Genomic DNA, 11,498 nt, shown 5'->3' with positions numbered 1-11,498 from the left:
AGCCTGGTGGGTGGCGGGCACCTGTAGTCCCAGCTACTCGGGAGGCTGAGGCAAGAGAATTGCTTGAGCCCAAGAGTTTGAAGTTGCTATGAGCTATGATGACGCAGCTCTCTACCAAGAGTGACAAAATGAGACTCTGTCTCAAAAAAAAAAAAAAAAAAAAAATCACCCATCTCCAAGGCCTGCAGGTCCCCTGGAGGCATAAAGATTACTAGTATCACAAACTTCCTCCCCCCTGCCCTGCTGGAGTTTTGCAAACCTGCACAGCATTATGTGGTGGCCCTGGGTCATTTACTGTGTGTAGAATAATAAGGAAGAGAGAGGGAGAAAAGGAAATTAGTTCACATAAACAAAGATGAACGGTAATAAAGGAGGAAAAGTGTGTGGTGGTCCTTAACTCTGCCATAGTTAATATTTGTAACTTCCCCTTCCACTGTCCATATTCCCTGTGTTCCACCCCTGCCCCCAGTAACCCAGTCTCTACATGCTGCAGGACAGGTCCTGAGCCTGGGATGGGTGGTGTCAGCAGTAGGGCTGCTGCCCCTGCAGGGTGCCTGGTGCCTGAGGCACTAACCAACTGCAAGCTAGCAGAGCTGGGGAGCTGGAGGAGGATGGAGATGGGGGTGCCAGAGAGGGGTGGGCATGCTTATAAAAGTGTGCCTCAACTCCAGGGAGCCTGTGTGTTAGAACCACTCAGCACCTTGACTGTGCCAGTGGGCACATGGGTGGCAGGGTGATATAAAGTAAGCACACACCCAAAGGGGTCCGAGTGACACTGGGGAGATCTGAATAAGGTTGGCAGATTGCATCAGGGTCAACATGTTGGTTGAATATTGTACTATGGTTTTGTAAACTATTGCCATGGAGGGGAACTGAGCAAGGTGTGCCGAGATCTTTCTGTGCTTCTGACAACTGGGTGCCAATCTACAACTTTCTCAGTGAAGTTTTGGTGGAAGAATTCCATGTGGCAGCATCCACAAAGGGGAGGAATGAGTGAATGGATGGATGCAGGGTGGAGTCAGCAGTGAAGGCTGGAGCAGGAGGGTGACTCTCCATCACCACCCGGCAGCAGGACAGCTCCTGGGAAAGGCTGACCTGGAAGCTGGGTCCCCCACGAGGGAACACTGCCCAGAAACCTCAGGTCACTGTCAGACCCCTGCGGTGGATTTCAGTCCTTCTCACTGTCCATGCCAACACTCCAGACTGTCCCCAGTCCTATCCACCTCCTCCAGCACTATCCACACACGGCTCTCTTGCTTTTCCTCTTAATTCTGCCCCTTTGATTCCGCCTCACAGAATCTTGCTGGCCAAGGCAGGATCAGGGCAGGGAGAGGCAGCTGCCCCCACACCCTTCTGGGTGGTGTGTGGGGGCCAGGAGGGAACCTCTGCAGGGCCCGACTCTGGGATTCCTCCACTCCCAGGTGGTAGGCCCTGTCCTCCGGCCAGGCCCTCTGCCTGAGGCTGACTCTGGACTCTCTCCCACCTGCCACCCACTGAGAGTGCGGGGCCTATTAAGCCCATGTGTGGAGTTGAAGGGTTTCTTCCCAGATCTCCAGGCTCTTCCTCATCCTCAGGGAAGAAAGAGCTGCCCACCACCCCCAGTCCTCAGAGAAGTGGAGGAGGAGCCCTAGGTGGGCTGGACACCCTTAGCCTGGTGCTCCACTGCCAGGCCCAGGAGGGCCCCTCCAACTCCTTTTGCATTAGGTCCCTGAAAGAGACTGGGATTGAAGTTAACCCGACAGTCCAGAAGGCCCAGCAGCCCCTCCATCTGCTCCCCCTAGATCAGACTTCCCTGGCATGGAGGGAAAGGGGAGAGCACCATTCCTGCACTTTCCTAAAGGCCCCCAACCCTTTCTTCTCTCCCTCCTTCCATCTCTCACCCACCCCCACCGGCCTCTGAAATCCAGAGCCAGGGGCTGGAGCCCTTCTCTCCCCACCCTGCCAGCCTCCCTGAGCCCAGTGCCTTTGTACTCAGGGGAGTAAATCCCTGCAGGACTACAGCTTCCCTGCTCTGGCTTCTTTTAGGAGTTCATTCCGAGTGTATACTGCTCATCACTTGAATTCCTAAAAAAAATTAAAAAAAAAAATAGAAAGAACTCCCTCCCCTCAGCAAAGCTAGAAGTGCAGAGTGTGGCAGAGAGCAGTTCTAGTTAAGGGAGAAGGGGTGGCTGGTTCAACTTCCAAATTCCAGGATTTGGTGTCTACTGGTAAGAGCGGCGACTGACGGGGGTCTGTCAGTAGGTCAATGACCCTCACAGTTCGGATAGACTGACTGCTGGAGACTCAGTCCGGCAAGCGCGGGGGTAAGGAGCCCAGGACCCAGGCGCAAGGGCTGGGGACGCGGTGCCCGGGGGCTCCGCCGCTGCCCAGGGCAGGAAGGGAGCCTGGGGCGGCCGGCGCGGGCGCGCATTGATCGCCGGTGTAGACACAGCCGCAGCGGCGCGGCCCGGGCTCCTCTGCGCGCCCGCGCGCGGCCTGGCTGTCGGGAACTCTGCCGCGCTCCGCACGCTCGCGCTTACTGGAAACATGCTCCCGAGCGGGGACCGGCTCGGTGGCTGGGGCCGGGGTCGCCCTGGACGCGGGCCACCCCCGGGACCCGTCCCGTCGTGGGGTGCCCAGGACCTCCCTGCGCTGTGCTCCGGGGCGGGGGCGGGAGGAGGGAGACGGGGAGGTCGGGGAAGCCGCAGGCGGGCATTCAGCAGCTGCAGGGCGAACCGCCTCCCTTCCCGGTATCCTCGCGGCCACCCGGTGGAACGTGGCGCCGCGCCAGGCCCAGGCGGAGACTCGAGCCAGGCCCGAAGCCGCGCCCCGCCGAGGGTGCAGGTGGGCTCCGCGGCACGGAGGAGGTGCTGGGGGTGGGCGGGTATCCCGGAGGACCCCCTCCCTGCAGCCTCTCGACACCTCCCCCCCACCAAGTCGCGAAATGTTCATTGGCACCCACTACAGGGTGCCCTGGGTACAGCCCTGGAGGTGGGATGGGGGAGGTTTTTTCCGTTTCAGGAAAAGGTTTCAGAGCATGTATATTTATTTATTTATAAACCATAGGCACTTTATTACTGGGCTTATATATTATGTATCCATAAAAGTTGAAATTTAAAGATGATGAGATAAAAAATAGAAGCCCAGGGGTCGTGTTTCTTTGCACATGCCATTGACTTATCTTGCTCATGTCCCACTTTGGAGACCAGGGTTTAGTGGCCACATCCTGCCATGCCCCCCAGGCTGGAGAAGACACCCTCACTTCCCATTTGTGTCATCCTGCCCTTCCAAGTCCAAGGATGAGCTGGCTTCTGGGTCTTGGTTCCTCCCCCACCTTCAGAGTCCACAGCTGGAGGGAAGCAGAAGGCAGGCCGGGGTAGTGGAGAGTGTTTGGAGATCTGGGTTCAAATCTTACACTGGCCCAGTGACCTCAGGGTGCCCTGAGCCTCAGTTTTTTCTTCTGTACATGGAGAGAGCAGCATCTCCCTCCTGCAGGGCAGAGTGCCTGGTGGCTGCAGGCTGCCTACCTCCTCCCAGCTCTGGGACCAGGTGGGCACAGACAGGCTGAGGAATGGACATCCCTGGGTGAACCCAAATGGCAAAGTGGTTAGGAACACACCCCAAGGGGCCAGGCAGGGCCCTGCAATGGTCATACAGATTCAGAGAAGGAACCCATTTATCCTGGTGTCCGGCATAGATTATGGTTCCAGTAAAGGGTAGTCATTAGTAAAGCACATGTCACACAGCTGAGGGGCTGTGAGAGAGGAATGGTTCAAGGAGTTAGTGGGAGGGAAGAGTGAGGAATCAAAGAGCCAGCCAGCCAGTCAGTCAGTCAGTCAGTCAACAAACATTTACTAAGTATTGACTCTGTGCCAGGCACTGTTTTAGGCAGTGAACAACCAAGGAGCTCACTCGGCAGCCTGGGATCCTTTATAGCCCAGGGTGTCCCTCTCAGGGGCGGATGCTGGATCTCTGAGGAGTGTTGGAGTCATCTTCAGGCCAGGGCTGAGGGGCCCTTGGGAGAGTGAGGGGGAGGCCCAGGACCAGAGCCAGGCGGCCACCCCCAGGTGTGGTCCCCCTTGGGCGGAGAGTGACTCAGGCCCCGCCCAACCTCCCCACTGCCTGGGTTTGGTTTGTTTAAGAACAAATTAGTCACAGAGCAGGCAGCTTTCCCGAAAATAAAATGAGAATCCCCAGGAAACAGGGAAAATTGAAGGCAGGAGAGTGAGTCAGCACGTGCTGCCCCCAGGGCTGCACTTTCCAAAGTCTGCGCCGCCCACCCTCCAGCTGCTGGGCCTATCTCCTCTTTTACTTGTCCTCCACCGCCCTCCATCCTCACCTGCCCACACCGCTCATCCCTCTCTCCAAGTGTGAGGTCATTCATGCCCTTGGTATTTCCAGGGCCTTTCCTCCTTGGGAGAGGACGGCTAAGGGATGCAGCTGGACGACACTCAACAGTTGGCGCCTTGCACCTCAGTCAGTCCTCTGGGATTGGCTGAGCTGAGCCCCCAACCAATGAAGTTGAGGACTTCACTCTGAGCTCTCAGTCTCCATCCCAGCAGGTCAGGCAGGACAAGGGAGTTGTGGGAAGCATTTCTCACCCTGCAACCCCTCCCTGGCCAGATGGAGCATGAAGGGGAGTGGAACCTGACTGTTTTGAATTCGAAAGACAAGCTCATTTTGTCCCCTCCTTCCCTCCCTCATATCCCTAGCCTCCTGTGGGTCAGCAGAGGAGGTTCCAGGCTGCAGGAGGGAGATGGTGTGGGGTAGCCAGGCACCTCTGAACCTGGCATCTGGGGTCCCCCTGGCCAGAGCCAGTGAGGCCCCCTCCCATCTGGACAAGACCCTGAGGGCTGGGGCACCCAAGGCCCTTTGGTTCTTTCATCTGTCTCCCTCACCCTCCTCTCCCCTGGAGACTCCTGGGCCACTCACCTCCCAGATCCCTCAGGCGCCAGGGGAGACAGCCACATTCCTGGGTCACAGGGCTGGGCTGGGGTCCCTTGTCTCTCCGGTCACTGTCCAATCTCTGTCTGCAGCATTCAATGAATAATTTAGTTGTTCGAATTACAGTAAAGAGCTATTTAGCTTCCCTTCCCAAATCGTTAAGAGCTGATACAAGACGTCTTGGTTCCTTCTAAGGAAAGTCCCTTTCCCAGTGAAACTGAGCCTTGTGGGCTGGGATTTCTCCCCTGCCGCTCCCCCATCATTAACTAATATCCTCAGATAGGAATAGGCAATAGGGTTTTTTTTAAAAGCTTGGCTGTGGAAAGTGAAGCCTTAGCTGGCTGCCAGTTCTGGGGAGCAGAAAAGTGTAACTGACCTGAGGGGTTGGATTGAGGTGCTGCTCTGGAAAGAGACTTTCCAGCAGCTAATGGTGACCCCAACTTATAATCTTGGGGTGAAACTGACCAAACAGTGCAAGAGTGTGTGTGTGTGAGTGTGGGCGTGTGGGTGTCACATCTGTGAGAATGTGAATGGGCATGTGCATGCGTGTGGAGGATGTGTGAATATGGCGTGCTTCCACATGTGAGTGTGCGTGCGTGCATGAGTGTTTGTGTGTGTGTGTGTTTACCAGAGCACAGGTGTCTTGGACCAGGTGGAGGCTTGGCAGAGCCGGGCCAGGGCTTGTGTTCTGAGAGCTGGGAGAGTTGGGGTGGAGATTCAGGGTGGAGCTGGGCTTGGGATCTCGGTGGTGACTTACAGGCATTGAGGGGAGGAGCTTTAGGAAGTTAGGGGTGGGAGAGGGCAGGGGTGGGACCTTGGCTGGTAGAGGCAATGTAGAGGGAGGCCACATCCGGGACTTGAGCCCTCTGGATTTTAGACCTAGGATGGTGGGAGGTTGGTGTGGGAGCCAAGTTAGCCATGGCTGCCAGAGGAGGAGGCTAGAGCCCCTTAGGGAGCCTTAGGCCTGTGGGGGGAGGAGGGAGCAGCACCTGGGGAGGTCTCTGCAGCCTGCGCCAGGGAGGAGGAGGAGGGAAGGCTTGGGGGCTGAGATTCAGGTCCCACACCCTACAGCAGTGGTGCTAGGAGGCCAGAGGGAGGCAGGGGAGCCCCTGCAGTCCTGGCTGGCGGGAGGCTCCAGCAAGCCCTCCAGCCTGTCCCCTGACAGCTGAGGGAGGGAGGGACTGTTTGTCACACCTGCACCTGTGCCTGATTCTCTGACTTCACCCCTCAGACAGCTCAGGTGGCCTCCGGCACCCATGGTGCCTTCCCTGTCTATCTTCTGGACAGGGACACCCAGCACACGAGCAAATAGCCACAAAGGCCTGAGAGTGTGAGAATGGAGACCCTGCCTCACTCCCTTTCTCCTCCACTCAGAAATTGCACCCCACCTTTGGAGAGTCTGGAGGTGCCTGAAGATCTAGAAACCCTTTGATTGGTCCCAGATAGCCGCGGGGTGGTCTGGGGGGCCCAGTCCTTAGAGCACTGCCCACAGACGCAGGGACCTCAGAGAAGAATGGGAAGCAGCCCCAGCCCTCAGTGTGCAGGTTCCTGGGGGAGAACCATCCCGCAGAGTCCATGTCTCCTTTCCAGTCTTGAAAAGCACCCCAACCTGACCACCGACCAGTGGACAGCCCCCTAATCCCCAACATGTTGGGACAGCTGTGTATACCGATTTCCATCCTGTAAATACCCAGGTGTCCCCTGAAAGCTCTCTGGCTCCTCATCCTACTTGGCGGCAGCTCCTCCCACTCCCAGCAGACCATGTGGGGCCCAGCTGTGACCTCAGTGACCCTTGGCTAGATGTGGGCCCGCTCCAGGCTCCCCCGGGGGCTGCCCTGGATCTGCTATGTCACAGGGCAGAACAAAGGTGGAGGGAGAACCCCAGGGATAGCAGCCCCTAGTAACCTTTTCATCCTCCCATCTCTAAACCCCTACTCCTCAGCCCCCAGGCCTGTCTTGGCTTCTTGGGGGAAGGAAGGGATGGTCAGCCCCATAGAAGAGAAGAGGGAATTCATCCAGTGTCACTGGACAGAGCAGAAATGTGCTGCTCTCCAAACCTCCCCTGCCCTGCCTGTGCTCCTGGCTTCCAGAGCAGGTTAGGGGAGTGGGAAAACTTGCTCCTTCCTCTGCCCTCCGATCCTCTACTTTTGCCTGGGAGGCTTACGCAAGGTGGCACCTGGCTGGTGGCAACTAGACAGAGCCCACCCACTCTTGACCTCTGTCCTCTCCTGGGTGGGAATCACAAGGACCCTCCCTGGTATCAAGACAAGGTGGCTGCCGCAGCCTGCCCCCTGCTCACTCCGAACAAACACACCCCTTCTCCAGCCCTCTGCTCCCACTATGGTGGGCTTTGGCCGATGCCCAGGAAGTTCCATTGTCTCTTGCCCACTGGCCTCTGTATGCGCTTCCTTGAGGCCAGAGGGGCAGCAAACTTTTTCTGAAAAGGGCCAGGTAATAAATATTTTAGTCTCTGCTTAGTGAGAAGGCAGCTGCGTGGCTGGTTCCAATACCACTACTTATGGACACTGAAACTTGAATTTCATATAAGCTGCACATTATGAAATATTCTTTTCCTTTGGATTTGTTTTCCAACCATTTGAAAATGTAAAAATCATTCTTTGTTCATAAGAAGTACAAAAACAAAACAGGCAGCCGGCTGGGTTTAGCCTGTGGGTAGGGGTTGGCTGACCCCTGTGCTAGTAAACTCCTCCAACCAGGTGAGCACCTGGCCAGGACGCCCACGCAGGTGCCGGTAACCTCTTCCCCACACAGTCACGCTTAGTCACTGTATATTATGCTTCCTTCACATACACTGTCTTTTTTGCTCTTCACAACACCTGAGTAAAGCATAACTATGATCCCCATTTTGTAGACAGGGTTCACTGTGGACCAGAGAGTTTAAGTAACCTACCCAATGTTACCCAGCAAGCTGAGGCAGAGGCAAGAGTTGAGCTGCATGCTGTTTCCTGGGCTTCTGGGCAGCAAGGCCTCTGTTGAGATGAGGTTAGGGGAATCAGCTGCTCCAGGGGTCGCCAGGGGTCAGGGGAGCCCCGCCTGTCTTCTATCCTTGGTGGGAGGCTTGCTTGGGAGCTGATGGCTGTTCCCATTGGCCTCTGTGGAGTGGTGTGTTTTGTGAGTCATTTCTAGGGCTGAGTTAGGACGCCTGGTCTTTGGAGTCCTGCCTTCTCAGCAATCCCAGCCCCAGGGTGAGAGACAGTGAACCTGCCCCCTGGGTCTGTAGTCAGCAGCCCAGCCCTCCCGGGCGTTCCTTCCAAGCCCCCTGCCTCCAGCTGCCCACTGGTCCCCTGTGCCCTCCCTCAGCCCTGCTCCACTCAGCTGCCAACCCCTCTTTCTCTACCAAGTGTTTCTATCTCCCCAAGTCAGGGGAGATGACTCCCGACACCTCCCTGCTCCCAGCCTCAGCCTGGAAGTTGAGGCACACTCCTGGGGGGTAGATGAACATGGTCCCATGGTCCCGCTGTGGTCTGCCTTCCCACCATGGGGCCTCTTGGGAGATTTCTGAGGCTGGGGGTGTGGGATAGACCCCTCCTTTGACCTAGAGGCAGTGACCCCAGGACCAGTGTGGTCACTCAGCCCATCACTCCCTCTAGCTCTTTCCCACAGAACATCCTGGCTTCAGGGATTCCCATCACCCGGCCAGAGGTCATCAGAAGTCTCCCCCTTCCCCATCCCCTGGAGGGAGGCAGGAGGGACAGCAGCTCATCTCCCTGAGCTATAGGAGCTCAGGGTTCTGGTGAGGGGGACAAGGGAAGTTCCAGGGCAGCATGATCCCACAGTGGACATCACAGCCTCGGGTGACGATGTCACCAACATCAGAGGCCATCAGCTCTCATTCAGGGGCTTGAGGGGCCAGTGTCCAGCTGGTCACTGGGGGAGTGAGCAGAGGAATAACAAGGACCAGAGACAGCCCAGAGCCCTCCCTTTCTCCCGTCCCTTGTCTGCAGCCAGACAGTGAATGGGAACTTGCTGGGTCCCTCCTAGGGGCCTCACTCTGCTACCAGAAGCAGCCCTGTGGTACTGGTCATGCTCAGAGCTATCTGCCAACTGTTAACAGCAGGACGGGGACCCATTTCCTAGGCTGGGGGTAGAGGTGACTATTGGACATTGAGAAGCAAAGAAGACAGGGAGGGAAGAGAGAAAGGGAGAGAGGGAGGATGGATGGAAGGGCACAAAGAGAGGGGAAAGGAGGAAATGAAGAGGAAGGGTTAGGGGAGGATGGGATGGGGAGAGGAGGAGAAGGGCCAGGAATAACCCAGACTTTGGGGGGAAGCCAGGCTGAGAGGCCCCGGTGTGCATTTGCTTATTTATTTGCTCTTCACGGTATTTACTGCCCTCCCACGTGTACTTACTTATCTCCTTGCCACCTCCCCGGCTTTGGCCCCAGGTCCAGTTGGGACTGGCAGCCCTGTGCCGGCAGGCCCGGTTGCCTCGGCAACGCCCCTTTGTTAGGCACCAGCGTCTGAGAATGTCACGCTGTTTTCTGTGGGTCAGACCTGGCTCCCTCCCTTCTTCCCCTTCTCCTTTTTCAATTCCAGTTGCTGCTGCCCAAGTTGCAAACTTCCTCTGTCTCCATGGGGATGGAGGAGGGCTGTCTCTCTTTTTCCGTCCCAAACATCTGTCTCTATAAACAGTGGTGTGTGCAGCGCCTCCTCCTTCTGGGCTCGGGCTTTGGGGAGGAAGTGCTTTGTTTATCTGGAGGGGGTCGGCTTCCTTGCTCCTCTCAGCTCCACTGGCTCCCCAGTGCTGGATGGCTGCAGCCTGGGACTCTGGGAGCCCCGGGGCAGGCGGCAGGCACGGGCCAAGCTGGCTGCTCCTCTGGGGCTGGCCCCCTGTGGGGAAGGCAATGGCTCTGCTCTGTAGTCTGGTAGATAGATTACTTAACCTCTCTGAGCTTCTGTTAATGCTCAGTGAAGTGGGGATTCTAATAGTGCCTCTCTGGAAGATTTGTCCAGACGACAATGAGGTGGCCCACACAGTCAGGAGCATTCATTCGATGGGTGCTCTCACCGCTCTCACCACAACACTCCTGTATTTCCCGCTCTCAGACATTCTTTGGGCAAAATACTACTATGAACAGCTCCATTTAGGAGAATGAATGTTCCAACTCAGAGAGATTAACTGGCCCAGGGCTTGCAGGAATTTGGCAGCAGAGACAGAATTCCTCCCAGGAGGCAAGCCCAGGCATTTTCTAATCCCTGGGGACCCCTGTTGGAACCCCAAGCCCTCTATTTGCAAACTGAAGAGTTTGGATTAGGTGACTTCCTTCCCAGCTTAAAACTTCTTTGATTTATTTCAGGGAAGAGGGTGGGGCAAGCTAAGAAGTTGGTGGAGTTTCGCTGGGAGCCAGGGACAGGGACTCCCATCTCCCTCTCAGATGACTCAGACCTGATTTCCCTGCTGGTGGAACTGGGCCACGGGAAGAGCCAGTCTGGGCCCCGAGCTGGCCATGGCAGAGAGCCTGCCCTAGGCCCACCTGGCCAAGGAGCCAGCATCACTCCCAGGGCCCTCACTATAACTAACTCCCAAGTCAAATTAATGTCTGAGTTCGAGTTTTGGCATTGGAGCAAGGAGAACGGAATTTAAATCCAACTCTCCCAGTGCCTGGCTGAACTTGGGCGGGTTAATCTCCCTGAGACTTGGTTATGCCATCTGTGAAATGGGGAGCAGAATAATGGTATCTCCTGCAGGTGATGCCTACAAAGTGCTTTGGGTTTGTGTGGTGAGTGGCTCCAGGAACGAAGGTCTAACTGTCATGATTGGTTGGCTCTAGCAGGCAGGAGGCCATGCTCACAACAGCCAGACCCCCAGGGATTTGCAGTCTCTCTGCAGTGTGCAAGGACAGCCTGAGGTGAGCAAAGCTGTGGGGCAAGGAGTGAAGTTTCCTCTCTAGCCCAGCCCCCCTCTACCCATGGGGATACCAATGACCTAACTCAAAGGCGCATGGGGTGTGACCTCCCTTCACCTGTATCTACCACCAGCAGGAGAGGGTAGCAGGTTGTGGTATGAGGGTAGGAAACTGGTGCCTGAGAACATGTGCCCGGAAGGCAGGAGGCTGGACCTCCTGGGAGCCTATGCTCCAAGCCCATGGCACACACCTCCCATCAGACTTGATTTACCAACATGAATTGAAAGATAAAACAGGCTTGGTGCCTGTAGCTCAGCAGAGAGGATGCCAGCCACATACACCAGAGCTGGCGGGTTCCTATCCCGCCTGGGCCTGCCAAACAACAATGACAACTACAACGAAAAAATAGCCAGGTGTTGTGGCCAGCGCCTATAGTGCCAGCTACTTGGGAGGCTGAGGCAAGAGAATAGCTTAAGCCCAAGTGTTTGAGGTTGCTGTGAGCGACAAAGTGAGACTCATAAAATGATTAAGAACTTGAAGGTGACTGCAGAGCATAAAACTCCAAGCACGGCTGGGCACATGTGGCTCAAGTAGCTAAGACGCCAGCCACATACACCTAAGGTGGTAGGTTCAAATCCAGCCCGGCCAGCCAAACAACAATGATGGCTGCAACCAAAAAAAATAGCCAGGCGTTGTGGCAGGCTCCTGT

General features: G+C 56.3%; 1 long non-coding RNA gene across 1 annotated transcript; it reads right to left on the bottom strand.

Moving 5' to 3' along the window:
- Positions 1-2,981: 2,981 nt before the first annotated feature.
- LOC111723994 lies at positions 2,982-7,939 on the bottom strand. Its single transcript, XR_002772387.1, has 3 exons — positions 7,835-7,939; positions 4,912-5,009; positions 2,982-3,328 (listed from the first exon to the last, which is right to left on the bottom strand). It is a non-coding gene; the product is annotated as an uncharacterized LOC111723994 (long non-coding RNA).
- Positions 7,940-11,498: the final 3,559 nt, after the last annotated feature.

The sequence above is a fragment of the Otolemur garnettii genome, unplaced genomic scaffold (genome assembly GCF_000181295.1).
Source record: "Otolemur garnettii isolate 467f Iridium unplaced genomic scaffold, OtoGar3 scaffold00018, whole genome shotgun sequence".
Classification (NCBI taxonomy): domain Eukaryota; kingdom Metazoa; phylum Chordata; class Mammalia; order Primates; family Galagidae; genus Otolemur; species Otolemur garnettii.
The sequence above is the reverse complement of the archived record's forward strand: the minus strand, read 5'-3'. Positions and strand labels throughout refer to the sequence as shown.